This window comes from Engraulis encrasicolus, chromosome 10, assembly GCF_034702125.1.
Source record: "Engraulis encrasicolus isolate BLACKSEA-1 chromosome 10, IST_EnEncr_1.0, whole genome shotgun sequence".
Taxonomy (NCBI): domain Eukaryota; kingdom Metazoa; phylum Chordata; class Actinopteri; order Clupeiformes; family Engraulidae; genus Engraulis; species Engraulis encrasicolus.
Window position 1 is genome coordinate 9,489,466 of NC_085866.1, and position 26,769 is coordinate 9,516,234.

Consider the following 26,769-nt stretch of genomic DNA (forward strand, 5'->3'; position numbering starts at 1 on the left):
TATATACTGTAATGTGAACACACAATTCAGCAACTTATTATGAGGCATACTGTACCTGCTGGAACTGAACATCTGAGTGAAAAGTATGGCAATTAGCCAGTAGGTTGGAGTTGGATAATTGCGGGGAGCAGAGGCTGTTCAGCACAGCCCTGTTGTTTTTCAAATAGAGGTAATTATTTCCCATGTGAAGCACAAAGCTAGCTGGTTAACTCTCAGAGTTTATAAATCATGCAAGTTGGCGGAGGTCTTCAGCACACACAGCTGTGCTATGAGTACGACTCTTCAGGGTGACTACAGGTGGGAAGCCTTCGATCTAGAAATGGCTTCTACAAATGTTATTTTACATGACATTACGTTACATCAAAATTTGCATTTGCTTTTGACCAAAGTGACTTACAAGGAGGACATTTTATTTCGTCAAAGCAGGTATGTAAAAAATACATTATATTTTGCTATCTCATTGGAAAGGTGTCCCCTTAAAGTGATAGGAACATGTAATAAACATTCACTCACTACACTTACCGGTCTTTAGTCGAGTATGACTGGTAGTGATTTTAAAATTATGAGTAGAACTGTAGAACTATGTAGAACTGTAGAACTATGTGGCTAACTGTAGAACAAATGTGGCTATTGACAAGGAGCTTTCATTGCCTGAAGCAATCTCGTCTTTTGTGGCTGAAGGCATGCAGTGACCTGATGTGCATCCGCCGCCTCTTGCACTCCTTCACATATTCTGCGTAGGCCTCCTTCATTGTCATTTCAGGATGCCTCCTGACAACCTCCAGCTCCATGGGCGTCCACCGCAGCTTGAGCTTCTCCGGGATCATCCTGCTGACCGATTCAATGAATGGTACCTCCTCCATCTCCACCTCTCTTAGATCGGGCACCTCCTTCTCTGGTGGTTTGGGCTGGGTCACCTGGGGCACTTTGTTTGGCTGCTGGGGCTTTTTTGGCGGTTGCTGCCTTGGGAGCCTGTAGGGTATTGAGCTGTGCAGCCAGTGGAGGGGAAAGATGGTCACATTCTGGAAACATTGCTGTCCCAGAATGAGTTTCCTCTTCAGGTCCTGCTGGGAGAGCGGCATTTCTTTGTGCAGCTGTTGCAGGGCATTGTACTCCACGTAGGTGTTATTGTGCTTGAGGCCGATGCAGCTCACAAAGGCCAGCGTCAGGAGTTGCTGGGGCTTCTCCAAGGGGGGCAACTTTTTGAGCACCTCTTTCAGCCATGGCATGCCGAATGTTTTGTATTGGTCCAGGTTGCGGGCGTAGGAGATCCTGCGCGTTTCCAACTCCACGCATATTTGGTTCACCAGGACAGAATGGACCGCCTCCTCCGGAGGGTCTTCACCATCGTTGTATATTGCCTGGTAGATCCCCGGGACCATCCTGACCGCATACCTCCCCGTAAGGTCCTTCATGCGCAGGAGGGGGAAGTAGATGGCCTTGATCTCTTTCAGTGCTGCCAGGAGAGACTTTTCGACATCCACCCCAGCCTGCTGAGCAATCTCTTTGCACCTCTGGAAGGTGTGGGGGAAGGTGAAACAGCATTTGTTGGCCAACTGGTCGGCCAAGGCTTCGACTGTCAGGCTCCCCACCAACCTTGAGCCGTAGGACAGCTTGTCTGTGAGGATGTAGAGCGGCGCCTCATACCTTTTGTACAGGTCCCCGAGGATTACTTTCAGGAAGGCTTTCCCGAGGACGGCTGGCTCCGCGCCCATCATGTCTGTAACAGGGAACATGCGGTACAGGCGGGTGTGCAGCTGAAGGTTACCACTCCACACATCCACTGGTGGAGGGTTGTCACCCTGGGCCGCGCTGTTGAATGGCGCCATGCCGATAATGCCCCTCTGGTGGCTTGCACTCCTCCAAGCGCAGGTGCAGGTGCCGAGAGAGGCGCTGAAGTGCCGGTCGAAGAGACGGAGGGGGTGGCCAAACGCAATCTCCTCATATGCCAGCTCCAGCTGGTACGCTTGCCACGCAGCCGCAAACCCTCCCCTTCCGGCAGATTGTTGGTATAGCTCTGTGAGGATCACGCCAATGTACTTCAGAGCATCCTGCGCTATCCTCCGGATGGTGATACCCTGGAAAGGGAGGAGAACTGCATGATCCCTCAGCAGGCTCCTCAGGGCTGAAGTGCTCATGTAGGACTGTACTTGGTAGTGCACTGGCACTCGAAAACCTGGTCTTGACTCGAAGCGGCAGACAAACTCAATCCTCACCCCCTGTTGCCCAATCATCTTCCTCTCAGCATCCAGTATGTGAGAGATGTACTTTTTTGCCTCAGACTGCATCAGCTTTTTGGTGCTGTCATGCTGGAGGTTGCACAGCGTTATCATCCCCGAAACAGGGTGCCACATCTTCATACGGTATCGGACGTGAGGTGTTGCGCAGTACATTTGAAAGAAAGTGACCTTGCCCTTTGTCAAATTCTTCAATGGCTGTTTGAGGGTCATGGGATTCCCGTCCAAGTTTGTTTGTATGTTGACTGCCTCGTGTATGCCCAATGCACTGTACATGCTTGCCCTCGTTCCCAGGAGCTCCTGAAGTCCAAACCGAGACCAGAAGAGGTTGATGTCTCTTTGTTTTGCTGTTATGTCGCAGGCGAAATGAATAGATGATGCCTTTATCAGTGTTCGGTCAAGAAATTCCAAGTGAACGTAGTCTGGCTGTTTTTGTCCATAGCGGGCCACATTCGGCATCAGGTAGATTCCATCGTGCTCAGGTAATTGTTTTATTTACTTACATCCCTACTTCCTCTCTTTTTTGCTTATTTTTTTGCTACTCTTGTGTGCATGAGTGAATAATGTCTGCTTCCATTCTCTCCTCTGATGGGATTGATTTGCCTGATTGCCCTACTGGCCGTATGAGCACCCATCACTGTTAGAGTACAGCACCATTTATTGCAATCTTATATTTGTCTGGAGTAGTCTCTGCGCTGCCCATTTCCACCTACAGTGCACACCATTAATGAGTACACCCCTGTTGAAAAGTAACATTTTGAACAATATTTCGATAAGCACACAAGTTATTTATTAAATGTGCATAGAGTACGTTTCATACAACATCAGTTCAGCTTACAACCGAAAAGTAAGGATGATAAGCTTAAAGGGACACTGTGTGAGATTTTTAGTTGTTTATTTCCAGAATTCATGCTGCCCATTCACTAATGTTACCTTTTTAATGAATTATTCATTAATTAAGTATTCATTATGACTGGAATAATTGCACTTTTCATACATGAAAAGGGGGATCTTCTCCATGGTCCGTCATTTTGAATTTCCAGAAATAGCCATTTTAAGCTGCAAAAATGATTGTACTTGGGCCATACTACAAAATATTAGTTTATTACTTAGTAAACTTTCATGAAAAGGTCAAATTTGGTAAAAGGCGACACAGTTTCAATGAGTAGCATAGTTGCAGTACCTTTTTTTGACCATTTCCTGCACAGTGTCCCTTTAAATGACATATTTTCATTTTTTTGTGAAATCATGGTGGTGCATAAGAAGTAGGCTACACCCCTATGACAAAACTCCACAGGGAGGATCATGATCTTCATTTTCCTTCAGTTCAAATCCTCAGTAGGTCTAATCACAGTACACGTTGACATGCATGTTTTGGTGAGATTCAGCTTCCCAATCTTGATGGCATTCATGCAACCCCAAACCATGTCAGTCCCACAGTGTCAACTGGTAGTCCCCTCCTTCTTCTTCTATTTTTGAGGTGTTTGCATGAGAAGTGCGCTACCACCATCTACAGCGCTAAGGGGACTCCATTTATTCTCAACTTCAGGACTCCGAGGGTCTCCTAACCGAAGGTCTCCTAAAGGGGCGTTCACCCGACAGAAAGTGGATACCAGAAATGAACTAGAATGACTTATCTCTGTCTAAAGTATCTCTGCTATTACTACTATGATCATCATCATGATGATGAAGGGCTTCGGTTTAACGAGTTTGACAGCAAGTTATTGAGATGCTAGTTTTAACAGAAATGTCAACACAAACACCAAATGGATTTAATCATAATGACAGGATCCTTACATTGACGTTTGGATGTGTACTTAGAATGTCAGAAATTAAGGTAGTCTTTGCTGTGGTTTACCGTTTCAGAAAAGGAATCAGTTTGAGGTTTACCTGAGAAAAGGGTTCTGTTGTTTACCCACTACCATCCTGACCAAACTGGTAGACCAATGTATTGCAGTCAGAAATTATCAAATATTGTCAGTCTGTGTTAGGGCTGAACGATCTATCGTTTTCGACCAAAAATCGCAATCTCAAGCAACACTATTGGGATTGTCAAAGCTGTGTATTTTTTTCTTGGTGCATAATATTATCTAAAGGCCTAATCATTTCGTCAATTATTCCCATGCATGCTCAAAGCCAGTGTAGAAAAGCTCTATGTCAGTTACCAATCAGAAAGCTGCAGGCTGCACGTGACCAGATAACGTTTTCTCCGCCACAATCAGTGCCGCTCAACATTCAACTTCAAGCATGGCTGGCCTTCAAAACCTCCTCCATCCCGGCGCTCCAGGTGGAGACAGGGGCAATGCCCCTGGAATTCAGGAGGCTTCAATTATCAAGTCACTGGATAACTCTTCAGGGACATGATAATAGTCATCGCACAATTTCTACAGACTGTTGGGAATATGGGCATTCTGTGCGTAGTTTTGGGTGGGAGGGAAATCAGTAGGTGGGGCTAGGTGGTATCCCAGTGTGTAAAAGTTCTGTCAGATCGGTCATTCCCCCTTGTTTTTTTTTTTTTCTGCGTTCCTCAAGTCAACTTGGAGGCTAAGGAGATTGTCAGACCTGTAGGCTATGTGATTATCCAACAGTTCAGCAATATATTGATATGAGGTTTGAAGACAGTCTAAATTTATACTGATGCTTCAAAGGATCAAGATGGAAAAACAGGAGGAGCAGCAGTACACATCCCTCAATTTAAAGTTCAGATCAAAAAAGATCATCAGATTTTCTTTCCATATTTTCAGTTGAAATGGCAGCGAGAATGTTAGCCCTGCAATGGGTAGAAGAGACAAAACCCAGTAATGCTGTTGTATGCTCAGATTCAATGTCTTTATTAACTAGTATTCTTAGCAGAAGGTCATTTGGCAGTATTTTGGATTTGAAGCCACTGATGAACACCAGAAACAGGGGATTTGCCAGACATGACGTCGAAAAGTGGCTACATCGGCTGGCAATGGGGCACCTAAGTCACGCCCTCTACTTCCTGGTTCATGGGGCAGAGGGAGTCAAAAAAATAATTACTGGGCTTGAAATGAGTGGTTCTTCTACAACAATCCAAACCTTGGACCTCCACTAAAGCCGGGCATACACTTTGCGATATTTTCAGTCGTGGGTATTAAGCTCCTGCTCACACTGCACGAGGAAATTTCGCGATTTAAATGTTCATATCTCACGACTCACGTCCTCACACTATACGAGCCGACGGTCGGATGTGAGCAGAATGGTCCTGCAGAGGAGGGAACATGCGCACCTGAGGTAGAGATGAGGACACGATCAAGAGCGAATCGCACGGCCCTATTAACTTGCGCATGTGTAGTGTCAAATCGGGTCGTAGCACTGCTTTAACTGTGCGATTTGCTGACGAGGCACGACCAGGATTTCAAATAGTTTTGATTTTCTTGCGACCCAGCGATTTCACGATCTCGAGGCGAAAACGCTTGTCGTTACCCCATGTACACTGCACGATGCGAGACTCACGATTGACCTGCGATTGAGCAAGAAATCGGCCCGACTCCCAAAAAGTTGTGCGAGTGCCAAATCGGGGCAAAATCGGGGCAGAAGTCGCACAGTGTAAGCCCAGCTTTATGCACCACACATCCACCACGACTCGCCTCGTTCAGTTCCATTCAATTTTTTGCAACGTTCTGCCTCATGAACCAGTAAGTAGAGGGCGTGATTTAGGTGCCCCATACCACCAATTTACATGGCCACTTAAGAGTTCACCACCTGAACTTGTATGAGGAGTGCGAACAAGCCGTGAAACATTAAGTAAATGCTTCGGCAAAACAGCCAACAATAACATCAACCTTTGCCAGTTTGACGCCTTATGGAAGAACTGTAACAAATTACATATCGAAGGACATGGTGTCTGTAAAACACAGTGACCAAAGACGCATTTAAAAGTTTGCTACGCACAATGGACAAGAGGTATGTTCTGCCCTCCCGAATGTACTTTAAACAAGTTACCCTCCCACAGCTGTACGGAGAATGCAAGGCCAAAGCTGTAAATGAGCTGGAAAACATCTCTCACTATGGGGAATCAACACTGGCATGACCCAGAGCCATCTAATATCAGAGTTACGCCACTCCCATAGACCTCTATGGACCAATCTTTCCACAGCAATGGCGGCTCTTATGGAGCCTCACGGAGCTTTAACATGGAAATCCCCATTGACTTTAGTTCTATTAGAAGTTACTTAGTTCCAGGAGGTGGCCGTAGAACACAGAAAATGTGGTAAAGGTAATGTAATTTGTTTGTACTTAATATTTGTTTGGTATGTGATGGTTCTGTGTTAGTTTCCAACGAACAGAAGTTTACATTTTAATCTACGCAAATCACATCACCAACCGACTTCCTGGTCCCCGGTTTGCGCAACTCTGTTATTAGATGGCTCTGGCATGACCCAACTACTAAGCACCAATGATGCCACTTCTGTCGCAGACAGACCAATCACAGCTGTGATATGGAGGGCCCCACCCCTCCCAATAAATACGCATGTATCACAATGGATACTCATTCTACACACTCTTCCCCGTGAAGACTACTCGACGTGTTACGGCTGGCTTATCAAAGCTTCTGTTACAAGAGCTACAAATATCTTAGCTACCGCGTTACGGCGAGCTGACCAAAAGATGGCTAGTTCAAAGACTAGTGCCGACCAGTCGAGTGAGGGCTCAAACCCCCGCCCCTGTCCGACCAGGTGTGGATCCATGATCTCAGCAAGGGATCCGCACTCCATGTGTATAATGTGCATGGGCCACAAGCACACTCAGCACATTGTGGCCGACCCCGACTGCTGTCCCCACTGCTCCAGTATGCAGACACGGGTCCTGGAGGGACGGCTGCCGGTAGCTTCTACGTCCCAAGAGGATCCTAGCCGAGTTAACGCTGGGGCTAGCACAGAGGCTACTAGCGCGAATGCAGCGCCTTCCTTATCGGAAGGCAAGTCCTCGGCGTCTGCGCAGAAAATGTCCTGGGGCGACGCTATGGAGATGGAGGACACCCCTTTACCTCCACTCTTAGGGGACCAGCTCCTCCAAGATGAAGGGGCTGCGGAGGAATTCGAAATCAGAACAACTGAGCCATACATGAGTTTGGCATTTTGTGAACACAAACTTCGAGTTATGTCGTCACTGCCTGCTGTCTGCATACTTCCCCACTGACCATACCGGATGAGAACATTGCAACGGGGCTTAAGGAGTGCTTGGCAAACTGGGGCCTCTAAGAGGAGGCCCAGACCTGCGTTACAACCAACAACGCTACGAACATGTTCAAAGCGATGGAGCTCAACCAGTGGTCGAGACTGCAGTGCTTCGGGCACAGGCTGCATCTTGCAATTGGTAAGTACAAGTGTGTGTGTGTGTGTGTGTGTGTGTGTTTAGCCTATTGCAACGCGAACATTGGATCTTATTGCATTTTTACTATACAGTACAGTTGTACACACTGTACCGTACTATACATTATAGTTGACACAATGTGCTTTGAAATAGACATACACATTCCCACATTCCCACCAGTTCAGGAGGCTACCAAGAAGGCGCAAAGTGTTTGGGGTTACATGCTCTCTCTCACACACACACACACACACACAAATGCATTGCGCACCTCCTCTGTAGACATTGTTGCCAGATAACCGCCCGATTGGGCTACTTGGGATGGCCGTCTGCGGGTAAAAACAAGAAAAATTGGCCATTTGGTGTTTTTTTCTGCAGATTTATGCCCATAGAAATCAATGCAATTTGTTGATATTGGGCGGAATTTAGCGCTTCCTGGCGGTTTTTGAGCACCTTTTGGGCGGGATTTAATGAGTCACATCTGGCAACATTGTCTGTAGCGACGAAGCTGCAGGGCACGTCCAGGGTATAATGGCAAGGGTATGCACACGATACTGTATGTGCCCATCTGTATTCCGGCTGTACGACTGCCTCCAGGTGACTGATGGGAAGGGAAGGAATATCTGTCTGTCTGTCTCTGTGCCTGTCTCTGTCTACACTACAGCCCCCCCTTGACAGAAGTCAAGCACACTCACACGCCCCACAGAGGGCCCTGCTTGGCAGCCCTGCCACTCACAGGTGACATGTTGATTGGTGATGACAGCCCTGCGTTCGTGACATGCTTGACACATGAGGATGAGTTGTGTGGTGTGGTGGATGCACGTGTGTTTGTAGTACGTGTGTGAGGTGGAGATGTGTATGTGTAGAATGTGTGTGTGTGTGTGTGTGTGTGTGGGGGGGGGGGGGTATCAACAGACACTGTTGAGATTACAAGTTCCATGTGTATTGTGTGGGAGGTACTGAGTATGGTGTTGTGATGGTGCTATAAAGAGGGAAAATACTAGCAGGTGTCATGTGTATTGCATTGTAGTTGGAAATAAGGGGGGATGTTGCACTAGAAAACAGACTAACTACTAATATATGTAATATAATATATAGGGCTGTCAATATTAACGCGTTAATCGCGATTAGATTAGTAACATTCTTGATCGCGAATATTTTTAATCGCGATCAGACTTCGCCAGAATCTCCCCACTTCTACCGTCCATATGCAGCTCATTTGTTAGTAGTCGGCTTAGCACTGTCTTCTTTTTGTCCCTTTTATGTATCCGTAGGTAGCGCGAAGGAGTAGTTGATACCGTAACCATAGAAACCTCTTGGGCTGTGTGTTGTAGTTGAGACTGAGAGGAATTCCGTTAACGTTTGGTGAAGTCAAATTCGAGATCCGGACAATGTCGGGACCCCTCAACGGGTTGTTTGAATTTAATAAACTACCCGACGGTAATGTCGATAAGACAACGGTTAAGTGCTCTCTGTGCAAACAAGAGTTTCAATATCACCGGAGTACGTCTAGTTTAAAGTACCACATTCAGGCCAAGCATCCACTGACGACAACTGCTAGCAAAGAGCAGCCACAGCTTCGCCAGACAACCCTGTGGCCAAGTCAAAGATGCGATGAATCGACAAAGTGGACTGCAGACCTCTTAGCATCGTCGAGGATGTTGGTCTAAGGGAGGTGCTGAAAATAGCCTTCTCAGACTCCTACACTGTGCCATCGAGGGGGACCATTACGAAGCGTATTGGGGAGATATACGACACGGAGAAAGCAGCGAAGATGGCCCTGCTGCAAAATGCCAACAAGGTGGCTCTGACCGGTGATTACTGGTCGTCGGTGAATAACCAGGCCTACCTTGGAGTTACTGCGCACCACATCGACGCTGACTGGAAGCTTCAGTCATTTGCGCTGACAGTTCAGCACACTGATGAAAGGCACTTCGCCGAAACGTGTGCCCAGCATTTCACCGAAGTGGCTGAGCAGTGGGGTGTTGCGGAGAAGGTGTCTACAATCGGTACAGATAGTGCCAGAAACATGGTAGCAGCAGCTAGGATCCTGCCCTACACGCATATGCCCTGTATCGCCCACAGTGTGCAGAGGTCGATAACAATAGCCATCCGTGACAGCGGCATAGAGAACATCTTGGGGTAATGACGCAAAATTGTTGGGCATTTTAAACACAGCCCAGCTAATGCAGCTGAACTGCAACGCCAGCAAGTTGAGGATGGGCAGAAACAGGAGCCCCTCATACAAGACGTTTCCACTCGGTGGAATTCAACGCTTGCCATGATCAGCCGTCTCCTCCGGAACAAGGATGCTGTCAGAGCAACACTTGACCTCCATCGGCAGCAAAGAAGCACACCGGCCATGGTGACGAATGGTGAGCTGGAGAAGATGGAAAAGCTTGAAGCCCTTCTCGAGCCTTGCAGGTAAGCCACTTCGAGATTCATTTTATTAATGCATGAAAAATGTAAAATGATCAGTTATTTTTGTTTTGACTACTTACTTGTCATGGTGTAGTATGCAACTCCACTTTTGATATGGTCATCCTCTTTTTTTTTGTGGACGCATGGATGGCATGGTGCTATATTGCCGGTGATAGCATTGGCCTTCATAATTGAGATAGATTTCTTAACTAGTTGCCTAGCCTAGATATTGGTTTTTGAAAAATGGCCAAATTGGAATGAAACGTGCTCAAAACGGACAACACATGTTGCACATTGTTGGGATTTGAGAACGGGGATTCTCTCTCTCCTCCCTGTGTGCGTACATGCACGCTTGCACTCTTTCTCCTTGCCGAGAGCACACTTCTTTGCGCGATTCAAGCCGTCACTTTGGGCAGAGGAACGGAGATGCGTGTATTTAATTCAGGCCTATGTGTTGTCAGATCCTGTGTTTTAGTATGTATTTTGTGGTGTGAGGCAACAAATTAATTTCTTGCAGTTGAATATTTAATTGCTTTGGATCTTATGTGCTGGAATAATTGAATTGAATTCGGTCATATGTAACTGGCTATTATTAATCAATTGTACTTTTTTTTTTTTTTTCGTTTCAGGTATGTGACTGAGCTTCTGGGAGGAGAGCAGTACATCTCTTGCTCTGTGGTCCTGCCTGCACTCTGCCATTTGTTCCGGAAGATGGAGGGATGTGATGACGATCCGGGGTATGTGGTCCGGTTTAAGGCAGCCTTCACATGTGACCTGATGAAGCGCAAAGAAAATACTGATATCAAATGGTTGAGCATGGCATCGGCTCTTGATCCCAGATTCAAGGATCTCAAATGCCTCCCCAGATCAGACAGAGAGGAAGTCTGGAAGGCACTTACTGAAGAGAGTGCCCAGCAGCCAGAGGCTTGCAGAGAAATCGCCCCTGAACCGCCTGCAAAGAAAATGAATCTCCTGTTGGCAGTAGATTCAGATGAAGAAGAGGACCCAGCATATGACATGGCCGTGGACCGGTACAGAGCAGAACAGAGCATCTCATTGGAGGACTGTCCCTTGCGGTGGTGGTCTCTACACGCTCCGGCATATCCAAGTCTGGCACCTCTCGTGATCAAATATCTCGCCACACCTGCAACCACAGTGCCATGCGAGAGACTGTTCTCTCTCTCTGGGCACATCTTGCAAAAGAAGAGAGCAGCTCTCTCCACTGATAATGTTAACAGACTGGTCTGCATTAGCAACTGGCTTAATGAAAAAAAATACCCCCCCCCCTCCCAAAAAAAAAAGATGGGCAACTTCACTGTTGAGCAGTTCCAATCTTGCATTTTTTCTACTAAGCTTTTTGTTTGTGCGCAGGTTTTTAAAATGTTCAGCACTACCAGATCCTCTTGTACACACATACAAGCACACACACACACACACACACACACACACACACACACACACACACACACACACGGACACACGGACACACACACGGACACACACACACACACACGGACATACACACACACTCACACTCACTCTGTGGGATAGTGGAACTGAGATGCCGGGGAGGAGTGAGAGGTAAGAGGTAGTGGGGTATACTACAAAGCTGGTTTAGTGTTAAGCTAACCTTAAGGTAGAGGTAAATCATCTAATAGAGGAGCATGAGGACTCCAGGCTCCTCTATTAGATGATTTATGTCTACCTCAGGGTTATCTTCTTAACACTAAACCAGCTTTGTGGAATACCCCAGAGATGCCAGTTTGTGAAGTGAGTATGGCTTGCCTGTAAGTGTGTGATGTGATTGTGTATATCCAGGTTCTGAGTCAGTCCCAGCACCTTACACGCTCCCCATTTAAAAATTGGGGAAACTGTGTGGGGCAGTTCTGAAAAATGTAAAACATTGTTACAGCTTTGCAATTATTTGACAGTTATGTGTCAGTTATTGGCAACTACTTGACTAAACTCTTATCCTTATAGGTGAAGAATTACTTTTATGTATGATTTTTTTTTAATTAACATTAATGTTTAAGATGCTATTGAGTTCTAAGAACTAAGAAGTTTTGGAAAAAAATAAATGAATGGCCTGAAAGGCTAAACAAATCAGTCTTTGTCTCGATCCTTGTTTTATGCCAAAGAAGACATAGTGATCAGAAATACTGTGCATTAATGGTTTCAACTATCTTGAATTGCAAACTAACCATTTAAAAAATGTAAAATAAATAACGATTAATCGCGATTAACTTCCATATTTTTATGAGATTAATCGCGATCAAAAAAATTAATGTGTGTCTGTGGCGTGAACACGTTGGCCGGTTCGCGATTACGTGCGGGAACGGGCTCCAACGTGGTTCTCAGTCGGCCTGAACGCGCTAATAGTGTTGAGTTGTGGTATAATTGCTGCATTGTGGTATAGGGAAATGCTTGGAGTGGGTTGCAGTGTCTATGTATAGTGCACTGTGGCTGCAGAGCTTTGATGGAGAGTGAAAGCTTTGGCAGTGTTGGTTTTAGAAATGAGGTGGAGGGAATAGGTGTAGGTATGTGATAATAAACGCGGTAGAGACACTGTAGACAACAGGTGTCGTGTTTCTTTCATGTGGGTACGGGGTGGGACAGGTGTTAAACAGACACGCTTTGGAGATGGCACGTTTCATGTCTAATGCATGCTAAGATTCTCTTTCTCTTTCTCTCCCTGACTCACTCTCTCTCTCTCTCTCTCTCTCTCTCTCTCTCTCTCTCTCTCTCTCTCTCTCTCTCTGTCTCTAGCAAACACCAAGGACAATAAAGAAACAAAACATGCTTGTGATCCGCCCCCATCCTCAGCTGCATCTGTTCCTGTTGCTTTCTTTTGCTTTTATAGCCGACTGTCTCTGCCTATTGCATATCACATCTCGGCCCATTCTTCTCCCACCCCCCTCTGTCTTCGCATCTCAGAATGTTAACGGTTTTACGGTCCCCTATTTCTAGTACAACTACCGTCAGGGTTGCCAGATGAGGCTGATGATTTCCAGCCCAAAACATGCTAAAAACCCGCCTAGAAGCACAAGATCCCGCCCAATTCTATTGATTTCTATGGCAGAAATTGGGCGGGTTTTTCTGCTCAATGCCATTTTTACCCGCACACGGCCATCCTAAGCAGCCCAATTGGGCGGGAAACAGCCCAATCTGGCAACACTGACTACCGTAGCGCACACACGTTTATATACACAGACACACACACACTCCGACATGTTTACAATGTGTTTTCCTCCTTCCTTCATGTGTGTGCAACACATCCTGTATCGCCCCTCACTTTTACAAGTCTCTCTTTTGCTCATACATTTACACAAACATCTCCCCCCATAAACACGGAAACACACAAAAACAGTTTTTTTACAGTCACTCACAAACACACCACACTCTGGAGGTTTTATCTGCATGGAGGAAAGCATAATGTTTATGCCATGTCTAAAACATGTGCTACTGTGTGTGTGTGTGTGTGTGTGTGTGTGTGTGTGTGGTGTTTTCTCTGAGGATTCAATCAAACAGTGTGCATGTCTACAGTATGTGTGCATGCTTGCACGTCTGCATGTGTGCGTAGGTATGGTAGGTGCATGTGTGATTCGTTCCCATCAGGGGCAGTGGTGCTCTGATCATTTCTCTGGTGAGGGATTGATATTTGCAGGAAGGCAGCACTGCTCTGGGAACAGCTACCAAGGCATCTGCAGTCAAGGCAGAGCTGACGAGACCCACTGGGATACGCAACACACAAATCTCATGTCGACTTCTGTACTCATGGGTCTACAGATACACTACCTTCACCAGTGATGGATTGATACATTTACACATATATGGCTGGCAAAAAAAACACTTTTCAACATCTCTTTTTTTCCTGTTTTTTTGTGAGTTTTAGACCAACTCTGCCTCATGAAACTACCTCAAGTTAAAATCACATTCAATTCAAAACCCATGTCACACCAGGCTTGTGGGGTCAAGGCAGTCCCACTGTGGATTACAACAATCAGATCTCGAGAACCTCTCCTTCACGTTGATTGGCTGCAGGGCCGCTGACAGCTTTTGCTTTTGGGCCCAGGACAAAGCCATCTGAAAGGGCCCCCTACTCAATACCTATAGAATGTAATGGGGACCCAATTCTGGGCCCTCCGTCTCCCTGGGCCATGGACAACATACCAGTTTGTCCCCCCCTGTCGACGGACCTGATTGGCTCACATGTCTGCACGTACAACACAGGTCCAGCAGATGGATATACACAGTAAAATAATCATCCCTATTTAATTATTTTTAAAATATATTTTTGTATTTGTGCTGTTTTGGTTGGGATTCTTAGACACTAATGAGTCAGAACTTGGATTCAAATCCAATTCCAAGAAGCCCTACCAAAGGTTTTATCATTAAAGGCAGTTCCACTGGGAGCCACAACACTGAGATGTCTGATCACCTTCTCATGGGGGATAAGGACAGTCTTGGCAGAGCCACTCAATCAAACATGTGAACAGATACAGGTAGCACAGATGGAGCGATGAAAAACAAAATCTTCTTAATAAGACCAGGGGTGCGTTTCTAAAAAGTGTAGTTGTTAGTCAGTTAGCAACTTGGGTAGTTGACGATGGTGAATTGCATTGAAAACAACAAAGTAGCTAACAGAGTTAGCAAATATGGTTTTGAGAAATGCAACCCAGAACTGGTTATCTAGCATGCAAGGCATTTCCCAATGCGTTGATGGTCCTCGGGGTCTGATACTGTTGAGTTGTTTGTACCTAATGTCTTAGAGACTGGCCTACAAATGAGAGTGGGCCGTGGGAATACTGTATGTTCAGGCCCTGTTTGTCCCCTGCAGTGTTGCCAGATGTTTCTGATTAAATCCTGCCCAAAAGTTTCTCAAAAACCGCCAAAATGCGCTAAATTCCACCCAAATATAACAAATTACATTGACTTATATGGGCCCAAAACTGCTGAAAAAAACGCCAAATGGCCAATTTTTCCCGTTTTTACCCGCAGACGCTCATCCCAAGTAGCCCAATTGGGCGGGCGCCCGCCCAATCTGGCAACACTGGTCCTGGTCCGGCACAGCTCTTTTTCACAGTCTGTTGATCTGTGAGGTTCTAGACACGGGTCTGTTTCATATAATCGGGTATGTGAATTCTAAAAGCCCTAATCCAAGCCTTCTTATACAGTGTATCTACAACCTTAGTCACACACAAAGCAGAAGACTCACACAGTCATATATTGTCACAAATACACTCACACACCTAGTGGTTCACACCAAAACACACACACACACACACACACACACACACACACACACCATAAAAGGCACTTACTGAAAAAAAAAATGATGCACACAGAGCAGACGCACACTTTCCTTATGAAACTCACTAAAAACACACATAGTCCAGCGGATGGGTGATTTGATCGTGCACTTTTGAGTAAAAGCATGAAAATCGGTACACATATCCTTCTTGATATGCTGATTAATGTTAGCGTTCAAGAATCAAGAATCAAGAATCAAGAGCTTTTTATTGTCATTGACAAATAAATTTGACAACGAAATTGCGATTGTTGGAGGCGTCGCGAAAAATTATTCGTTTTCAAGATGGCCGCCAAATCTAATATGGCCAACTCATATTAATGAAGCTATCTGACACTTTGTAATAAAAGCATGAAAATTGGTACACATATCCTTCTTGATATGCTGATTAACATTAGCATTGGAGGCATCATGAAAAATTAATCGTTTTCAAGATGGCCGCCAAAACCAATATGGTCAATTCGTATTTATGAATCTACCTATCTACCTAACACTTGGTAGTAAAGGCATGAAAATCGGTACACATATCCTTCTTGATATGCTGATTAAGTTTAGCGTTGGAGGCGTTGCGCAAAATTCATCGTTTTCAAGATGGCCGCCAAATCCAATAAGACCGACCCATATTAATGAATCTACCTGAGACTTGTTAGTAAAAGCATGAAAATTGGTCCACATATCCTTCTTGATATGCTGATTAACATTAGCATTGGAGGAGTCACAAAAAAATAATCGCTTTCAAGATGGCCGCCAAATCCAATATGACCAACCCATATTAATGAATCTACCTGACACTTGGTGGTAAAAGCATGAAAATCGGTACACATGTCCTTGATATGCTGATTAATATTAGCATTGGAGGCGTCGCGGGGAAAAAAACATTGTTTTCAAGATGGCCGCCAAATCAAATATGGCCAGCCCATATTAACTACCTGGTAATTTGTGGTAAAAGCATGACAATTGGTACACATAGTTACTTCTTTACATTAGATGCATACATTAGCCATGAACAAACATCAAATATGACTGACCCATAATACAATACATTGCAATGTGTATTTATGTAGCACAGTATCACAACTATGAAGTTTACTCAAAGCACTTTGAAGAAAGACATACACGCATACATACACATTCACACACCAGCTGTGCACAGTGGGCAGACTGCCGTACGGCACCGGTTGTCACGCGAGACACACACACACACACACACACACACACACACACACACACACACACACGCACGCACGCACGCACGCACGCACGCACGCACACACACACACACACGCACACACACACACGCACACACACGCACATGCCAAATCTTCACATCATTATCATGGTCTAGAAATGAATCCTATACTGTACATGTAAACTTTTCACTCAAGTTATATTTTACATACCCTGAGTTGACTTTTTGATGGCCATCATGTTCCAACTGTGCCATTCACCATTTATTCAAAGTTTATGTCAATCTTTTAATTAGGCATTATTGGCAGTTTGATTGATGTTGGCCATAGTATATACCATAGCCTGTGAAATCCTACTACTTTACACAATTGTTCTGATCTGAAATGTAGCATGGATTCCATCCCTCAGTGAGGGTACCAGATCTTGGGGTGCAATCAGGAGAATGAGTAGGGGTGTAAAGGTGATGGCTGCAGTTTGTTTGAATAGATACAACTAACATGATTGGATATGGGCTACACATATGCCAAATACCACATTCTCAACGACCTATAAACTGCCATGGGCAATCGTAAATCACAACTTTACTATGAGAAATTGTATAACCACCAGATTATCTCACTTGTGAGATCAACTTGTGTTAACCAGGCAAGATATACCATACAACTTGCATTGGGTGCTGGATTGCAGTTTGTTTGAAAACCTTGTGCAGCTAGAAGTAGTCATCAACTATTAGTTTCTTTGAAGTAAGCAATCATAACAATGTCCATGAATTAACAAATCAAGTGAACTTTCTGTCTAGCAATCTTGAAATCCTGGCCCTTTTGGAATTTGTACATGGCCTAAGCAGTTATTACTAAGCTCTAGAGGTGCTGTACATCCCACAAGCCCCTCAAAAGCCTTGGATTTGTACATAACGCTACTGCCGTATTACCTATTTGAGGCCTCAAGAATGCAATCAGTGTACCTATTGAAGAGTATTAGCACAGAACATTTCATACATATCTGTCCATCTGCACACAACCTATAATGCAAACAAAGTCAGCAATCTTCAAAGTGTAAGGCTTTAACACTTTATCAGTTCATGTACCTATTATAGAGTGGTAGAACACAAGAGGTGGTGCAAACTCTTGCACCTATTCTAAAGTTATCACATTACAGAAAATAATCTATTGTGGTGGTGGCAGACACAGTTTGGGCAAAACCATAACATATGCAGTAGAGTAGAGTAGAGTATCGTTTATGCATCACTTCATTTGATAACATGCCAATAATGTTTAATCATTGTCAATGGTATTTTGTGAGTGTTAATTATATGCAATGCCAAAATATTTTTGTAGAAAAATATGTAATTTCTTATAAACACTATCTTAGTTGGCCATTTTGAAAATGTGTTTTTTCCCACAATGCCTCAATTTCTAATATTAATAAGCACATCAAGAAGTAAATGTGGACCAGTTTCCATGGTTTTACTAAAAGTGCCTGAAGGATTTATTAAAATGTGTTTGCCATATTTGATTTGTCAGCCATCTTGAAATGTAAACTTTTTTGCAAAGTATCGAGTTCTTTTATCAATCAAAATATAAAAAAGTAACTGTGCACAAATTTCCATGCCTTTACTACAAACTGTCAGGTAGCTTCATTAATATGGGTTGGCCACAATGGATGTGGCGGCCATCTTGAAAATACAGCATTTTTAGCAATGCCTCCAATGGTAATATTTATCAGCATATCAAGAATGATATGTGTACCGATTTTCATGCTTTTATTACCAGGTGTCAAGAAGATTCATTAATATGGGTAGGCCATATTGGATTTGGCAGCCATATTGAAAATGCAAAATTCTTCGCACCGCCTCCAATGCTAATATTAATCAGTATATCAAGAAGGATATATGTACCAATTTCCATGCTTTTAATACCAAGTGTCAGGTAGATTCATTAATATGGGTCGGCCATACTGGATTTGGCGGCCATCTTGAAAACAACGCATTTTTCGCTACATCTCCAATGCTAATATTAATCAGCATATCAAGAAGGATATGTGTACCGATTTTCATGCTTTCACTACCAAATATCAGGTAGATTCATTAATATGGGTTGGCCATATTGGATTTGGCGGCCATCTTGAAAACGATGCATTTTTCGCGACGCCTCCAACGCTAATATTAATCAGCATATCAAGAAGGACATGTGCACCGATTTTCATGCTTTTACTCAAAAGTGCACGATAAGGCCCTTTTGTGTGTCCCATCCGCCGAACTAACACAACCACGGAGACACAATGCTAATCACCACTGTGTGTGTGTGTGTGTGTGTGTGTGAGAGAGAGAGAGAGTTTAATAAATGGCACTGCTGCAGTTGCCATGGCTATGGGAGACGGGGCAGGAACAACAAAATCAGCCACAGCTTGGAAAGAACAAGTACGCGCGCACACACACACAAGCACGTGTGCGCACACACACTCTCTCTCTCTCTCTCTCTCTCTCTCTCTCTCTCTCTCTCTCTCTCTCTCTCTCTCTCTCTCTCTAATGCAGAGGCTCACTGATGAAAACTACAGTGCACTGGTCAGAGACACAGAATGCTGGAGAGGACACACACACACACAAACTATGTACAAACGACCACAAACAATTTCACTCATGCAGCAACACACAAACATGCAGACTCCTCCATCCAAGGTTGATTGTTGTTGTTTTTTTCTTTGCCTTTCAAGACAAAATGCAGTTCCAGGGACAGCTACATCTGGATGTTCCTTTTAGTATTTAGGAAAACACACCTCCTTACCCCACAGCCATGGCCACAACAGATGAACAAATGAGTGTGTATACACATACACACACACACACACACGCAGATTCATAGCCTGCACACACACACACAGATTCATAGCCTGCACACACACACACACACACACCAAAGCCCAATGTATGTTCAGGACGTGAAGCCTCTTCGCATATCCAACCTATCTACGTAGCACCATGCCCCTTGTGGTCTGCGTGCGTCAGTGCGCACCTCAACATTTTTCTACCTCAGTGTTTCTCAAACCTTTTCAGACCGAGTACCACTTGGTCCCATCCAAAATGCTCATGGACCACCCGTCAACTGAATTGACAGTTGACGGGTGCCAATTTCACAGCTAATTCAGGTTTGTAATTAGTTTACAAATATAGCCTACTGCTACAGGTAGCTTGTCTTGGAAAAGTAGAATTCCTCTTGCGGACCACCTGAGCTCTGTTGCGGACCACCAGTGGTTCCCGGACCACACTTTGAGAATCACTGTTCTAGCTTCACGTCAAACCTACACAAATGGTCGCGGACAGAAAGGGGTTGTGATTGGTTGTCTCAGCTATTCCTCTGTTCTTGTACCAGTGGCAGCAGTTCGGGAGAGCAAAATTCAGATCAGTGTTCTGTTAAAGATGATGCTTTGTCTTTCTAGTGCAGTGTTTTTCAACATTGGGGCCGCGTGGAATTCAAATGGGGTCGCCTCAAATGTCTGCAAGTGTGTGAAGAAAGAATCAAATATTACAAATTAATATAACATAATTCAATATTCGATTTGAAACACTATCGGCAATAATACTGCATATACATCAAACCTAAAAATAAACCTAAATACCTAAAACTATGGGGTCCCCAGAAATGTGTAATGTCAAAATAGAATCCCATTTTGGGAACATCAAAGGTTGGGAACCTCTGTTCTAGTGTGTCTAAATAAATGAAGCCACAATGACTGAATTGGAAAGCAACAAACGAGCAGTGCAACAGTTATACACTCATGGCACAAGGAGTGCATTACAATATGCGACCTTGCCTCCTCCACTTGTGCTTGTCTCCTCGTACCAGGAAGTAATATGTCATGATGACATCACTGACCACAGCATTATATTTCAATATCTTGCAAAAGCACAATAGTAAAGCCTTCTTCTCATTTGCAATTGGGATGGTGAATGAAAAACAATCCAAAAGTTGTTGTGGCTAGGCTGACAGCTGGGAAACTTAACCGGTTTCTCCACGGAGGAGGGCCCAGGAGGTGGGGCGAGGAGACTAGCACAAGTGGAGGAGGCAAGGTTGCTCTCAATGTCTGCAGTTCGCCTAGTTCCTCCCTCCTTCACCACAGCCATGGCCACAAATGAGAGCGTTATACACACACACACACACACACACACACACACACAGGGAGTGGTCTCAGGGGCCCATTCAGGCTGCTCCATCTGCATAAGCCCCCCAGAGAGCTCTCGTCCCCACACTCCTGCCAAGCCTTTACAGGCCTCCAGTGCCACTGCATTGATTCTCAAGTGTGGGTGTGTGTGTGCTTGCCTGTGTGTGTGTGTGTGTGTCCGCATGCGTACTTATGTAGCCTATATACTGTACTGTGTGTGTGTCCACGTGCACACACGTGTGTGTGTGTGCGTGCACGATTCTCAAGTGTGAGTGTGTGTGCCCACGTGCACGATTCTCAAGTGTGTGTGTGTGTGTGTGTCTGTGCGCACACGTTTGTGTGTGTGAGACACTGGGAAAGGTAGACAGGGGCAGGGGTTAAGTGTTATAAAACAGTGGTCAGTTCAATCCAATTCCATTCAATACAGTTTCATTGCATTGCCATTCCATTCAAATATTTGAGCATCACATGCCTCAGAGGGGTTAAATGGAGAGTCCTCTCACTTGATCAAATATGGTTTCACTCTTGCACAACGTATTACCACTGTTGCCAGATGTGTCTGATCAAATCCCGCCCAAAAGGTTCTCAAAAACTGCCAAAATGCACTGAATTCCACCCAAATTCAACAAATTACATTGACTTCTATGGGCCCAAAACGGCTGGGGAAAAAAACCCCGCTAAATGGCCAATTTTACCCGCAGACGCTCATCCCAAGTAGCCCAATTGGGCGGGCATCCGCCCAATCTGGCAACACAATGTAGCCTACTACATCTCACAGGTGATGCGGATTGTTTAAATTTGTTTCCAGTATTCTCATTCAATGGAGAAATGAGTCACGCAATAGCAATGGTTAAACATTGCCGTGTTTATGAGCGAGTCCCCTGGGCTTGGATGAAATATCTGCCTGGGTGACTGGACTGGCTGATGATGCTGAAAAAATGTATACAGGTATGCACGTACAGTACTTATGTACAGGAACTTGAAATACGGGATGTTCATAGAAAATCTGACTCAAAGATCACAACATCTATAATAATAATACAAATAATACTAATAATAATGTATTGTTATTTGTATTATTCTTATTATTATTAGTAGTAGTATTAATACTATATATCATTAAATACCCGCAGGGTTCTTCAAGGAACCTTTCAAAAGGGTTTCTCAAGGAACCTCTCTGAATCAAAAAGGTTCCTCCCCAGTGGCAATGGTGAGGAACCCTAAAAGGTTCCTCGAGGAACCTGCAATTCTAAGAGTGAATCCTGTGGTAGGATAATCTTATAGGGACACTGTGTGAGATTTTCAGTTGTTTATTTCCAGAATTCATGATGCCCATTCACTAATGTTACCTTTTTCATGAATACTTACTACCAGCATCAAATTCTAAGTATTCATTATGACTGGGAAAAGTGCACTTTCCATACATGAAAAGGGGGATCTTTTCCATGGTCCGCCATTTTGAATTTCCAAAAATAGCCATTTCTAGCTGCAAAAATTACTGTACTTGGACCATACTTGAAAATATTTGTTTATTACTTAGTAAATTTTCATGTAAAGATCAAATTTGGCAATAGGCAGCCCAGTTTCAATGAGCAGCATAGTTGCAATACCTTTTTTGACCATTTCCTGCACAGTGTCCCTTTAAAATGGTATTGGCCAAAACAAACCGTCCCAAGCCAAAGTGACTAAAGCTAGTGTATGTTTTATTATCATTCCTTTTTTAATTTTTTCTTTCACAAATGTTTTAAGCACATGTTTACACTTTAAATAATAAATATTAAAGGCCAATACCACAAATGACTTTGCTGTTTGTTGGCTGAACTGCATTGTGGACATTCTTGTGTCATCGGACATTCATATCATTGCCAGTGTCGTGCATGAGAGAGAGGGGAGTGACATTGTGACATGTATGGCATTCGTGTCATTTCCAGGCAATAGGCATTCATGTCATTTTCAGTGTCATGTATGGGGGGGGGGTGCACTGACAATGTCAAAGGTGTGTCAGAGGGGGACAGTGACATTGTGACATGTCTATGACTTGGGGAAGGGACTGTGAATGAGGGTTGAGGGGAGAGAGGATGGGCAGACATTTTGCACAATCTCATGTCACTGGACATTCGTATCATGTGCTATGTGTGAGCAACATGGCATCATAAAAGTAGGGGGTGAATTCAGGTAAATTGGGCCACTTTTTGCACACACGTTAACGGGGAAAAAGTGGCCCAATTTATTCACCCCTAAGTAAGATAACATGCCCATTTGAACAGTCTACCGTGTTCATACATGATGCCTTTTCAAGTTAACTCTTGCTTCACAATGCCTTGTGACAGGGTAGGTTTAGGGATGGTTTAGGTCTGGGCACAATTTTGTTACAAATTCTTAATTTCCCTTGCGTGTTTTGTTGTTCAGTTAAAGCAGCAGAAACATTGCTCTACTGACAGGATAGGGTTAGGCATGGTTGTGGTCACAGCAGTAATGGTGGGGTGGCGTCCGCGCCAATGTCTTATCCTGAGCGTATCACTCGGTGCGTAATTCCAAGAGCAGTATAATGAAAAGGAAGAAAGGAGTCGCACACTGGAGCTGAATGCAGAATCAAAAACTGTATTAAAGAAAGCCGAAAAAACTAAATAAAACCGGCAGACAGGGGACAAACGTTTCGGGTCTAGCCCATCATCAGTGTTCCCAGTTTGAAACACACAGTTTGGTCACAGCAGAGCATTTTTGCTTTCAACAACAGCAATTTGCCGTGGCAACACAAATTTGGAAAAACTGCACAAATCTCGTCACGTTACAAAAGTCCTTTTCCGTGGCATTTAGGACCATGAGTTAACTTGCAAATGCACTGGCGTGAGATAATATACCCCTTGACATGATGCCATTCTATTGTAGGAGAGAGGGCAGTGCATGACAATGCCATGTGTGTTAGTCAGAGCCATCTAATATCAGAGTTACGCCACTCCCATAGACCTCTATGGACCAATCTTTCCACAGCAATGGCGGCTCTCATGGAGCCTCACGGAGCTTTAACATGGAAATCCCCATTGACTTTAGTTCCATTAGAAGTTACTTAGTTCCAGGAGGTGGCCGTAGAACACAGAAAATGTGGTAAAGGTAATGTAATTTGTTTGTACTTAATCTTTGTTTGGTATGTGATGGTTCTGTGTTAGTTTCCAACGAACAGAAGTTTACATTTTAATCTACGCAAATCACATCACCAACCGACTTCCTGGTCCCCGGTTTGCGCAACTCTGTTATTAGATGGCTCTGGTGTTAGTGGGGACCATTGGCATTGTAATACACTGTACAGTATATGACTGAGAGAATGGGCAGTGAAGGGGGAATGCAGGGAGAGAGATGGAATGGGGCATTTTTGGACAATCTTGGCCATTTGTGTCACAGTCAGTGTCATGTCCATGGGGTGGCAGTGACAGTGTCTTGGGAGTGTCAGAGGGGGCCAGTGACATGTATGAGAGAGGGTGGAGTGAATGGTTCCAGGAGAATGAGGTTTATCAAAGGGGGCTGAGGAGACAAGGGGGCTGGGCTTGAGATTTGTGGGGATTTTTTCGGGGACAACCTCATGTCATTAGGCATCCGTCGTGTCATGTGTGTGTCAGAGGGCACACTGACAATGTAATAGGTGAGAGGGGGATCGGGGGGAGGGGAAGGGAAGGGAAGGGGCGTCAGGCTTGAATTAGTGGAGTTTTTTAGACAACCTTTTGCCATTGGACATTGTGTCATTTTCACTGTCAGGACGGGCCAGTGACACTGTCATGTGTATGTCAGAGGTGACAGTGACATTGTGATGTATATGAGGGGGGGTTGCAAGTTAAAGCTAGCTGGGGAATAACAGTGAGCACCATGGCATGTGATCTTAGAGCATAGAGTAATCATAGGTAGTGCCTCAGTAGCGGGAATATGCCTCCACTATTTCACTGTACTAAGGTGCCGTTTACACGTAGCTGGATATTTTTATATGTGGATATTTTTTTCTCCTGGTTGTATTGGTTTTGCATTGGTTTTGGCCTTCCGTTTCCACGCAGATATTTAAAATCCAGGTATAAAAAGCAGGAGAAAAAAATATCCTGTTTAGGGGGCTGAAACGCATTCGTTACAATGGAGGATTTATTTTTATCCACCTGTTGTGTTTACACCTAACAGGAGAAAAAAATACCCTGCTAAAAAAATATCCTGCTACGTGGAAACAGCACCTAATACAAAGCAGTGATAGCTGGTTGAAAGGAAAGAGGCGGGACGGGCATTATTGGACAATGTAATGTCACTGGACATTCATATCATTGTCAGTGTGTCATGTGTAAAGGGGAGGGGAGGGGAGGGCAGTGACAGTGTTAGAGAGAGCAGCCGTGACATTTGAGAGAGTAGTGAAAGCTACCTGGGGAATATAATAAGCCTGAGCTCCACATAGCATATGATGACTTAGAGCATACTGTAATCATAGGTAGTGGTGCCTCAGTGGAGGGAATTATACCTTCAATACAATATTCCCCTACACTAATACACTTCTCCCTTTCTGCAGTTTAATAGAAAGCATAACACACACAGACTCGCACTCACGCACACGCACTCACACACACACACACACACACACACACACACACACACACACACACACACACACACACACACACACCAACCCCCACACTCCCTAGACAGGAGCACTGCATGAAATATTAAGCAGGGCAACCTGCGAGTGACTGTGTGTGTGTGTGTCAGTGGGGGCGGACGTGTGTGTGTGTGTGTCAGTGGGGGCGGACGTGTGTGTGTGTGTGTAGGTGATGTTTGACATAAGGGGGCAACTCAGCTGTGACCTACAGACGCGTGAGACACTCATCACACACACTGACACACACACACGCGCACACACATACGGTATACACACGCGCACACACACACACACGTAAGGGCAGACAGAGTATACCCCCACTCATCACCCACACTGACACACACATGCACGAACACACCTACAAGCACATGCGCACACACATACGGTATGCACACACACACACACACACACATACGTAAGGGCAGACGGCGTATACCCTCACCCCCTACTTAACAGGCCTCCTCTGAGAGCATCAATAATGCATTGTTAAACCCCTCACCCGCCCTCCCTCCACCCCCCATCACCCTACAGACGCGTGGGACACACATCACACACATGCACATACACACACACGCACGCGTACACACACACACATACACACACACACCCTCCCCTGGGCCTCTGGAAGACCCCAGTGTGAGTGATTTATCAGAGCTGAGGCTAGAGGAGAGGAGAGGGGGATAGGATAGAACAGGAGTGGAGGGGATAGGAAAGGAGAGGAAAGAAGAGGAGAGTTGAGGGGAGAGGAGAGGAAAGAAGAGGAGGGTAGAAAAGAAGAGGAGAGGAGGAGAGAAAAGAGGAGAGGAGGATAGGATAGAACAGGAGTGGAGGGGAGAGGAGAGAAGTGAAGAGAGGAGGGTAGAAAAGAAGAGGGGAGAGGAGATGAGGAAAGAGGGGAGGGGAGAAGAGAAGAGAGGAGTGTGTGTGTGTGTGTGGGGGGGGGTCTGCCATTATTGCCCCAGCCAGCCCCACATCTGCACACATCAATAAATGACAGGCAGGAGGGCGCACAGCCACAGGCAAGGGGCTGGGGGGGTGTGTCAGTGTGTGGGTTGGAGAGGACATTTTCGAGGGGCTGCTGGGAGTACATTGTCTGCCTGTGTGTGTGTGTGTGTGTGTGTGTGTGTGTGTGTGTGTGTGTGTGTGTGTGTGTGTGTGTGTGTGTGTGTGTGTGTGTGTGTGTGTGTGTGTGTGTGTGTGTGTGTGTGTGTGTGTGTGAGGGAGACAGAGGACATTTTCAGGTGGCAGGTGAGAGAGTCTGTGTGTGCGTCTGTGTGTGCGTGTCTTTGCATGTGTCTCTAGTTATCCATTTGACTAATTTTGTGTCTTGCACACTAAAAAGTAGTTTCTGTCAGTGTTGCCAGATTGGGCAGGTAAAATGGGGGGGAAAAAAATCAGCCGTTTTGGGTTGTGAGTTCACAGCTTTTTTGTGTGGTATCTCTCCTAAGTCTTGCCTGTATGATATGTGTGTGTCTCAATGGTGTGTGTGTGTGTGTGTGTGT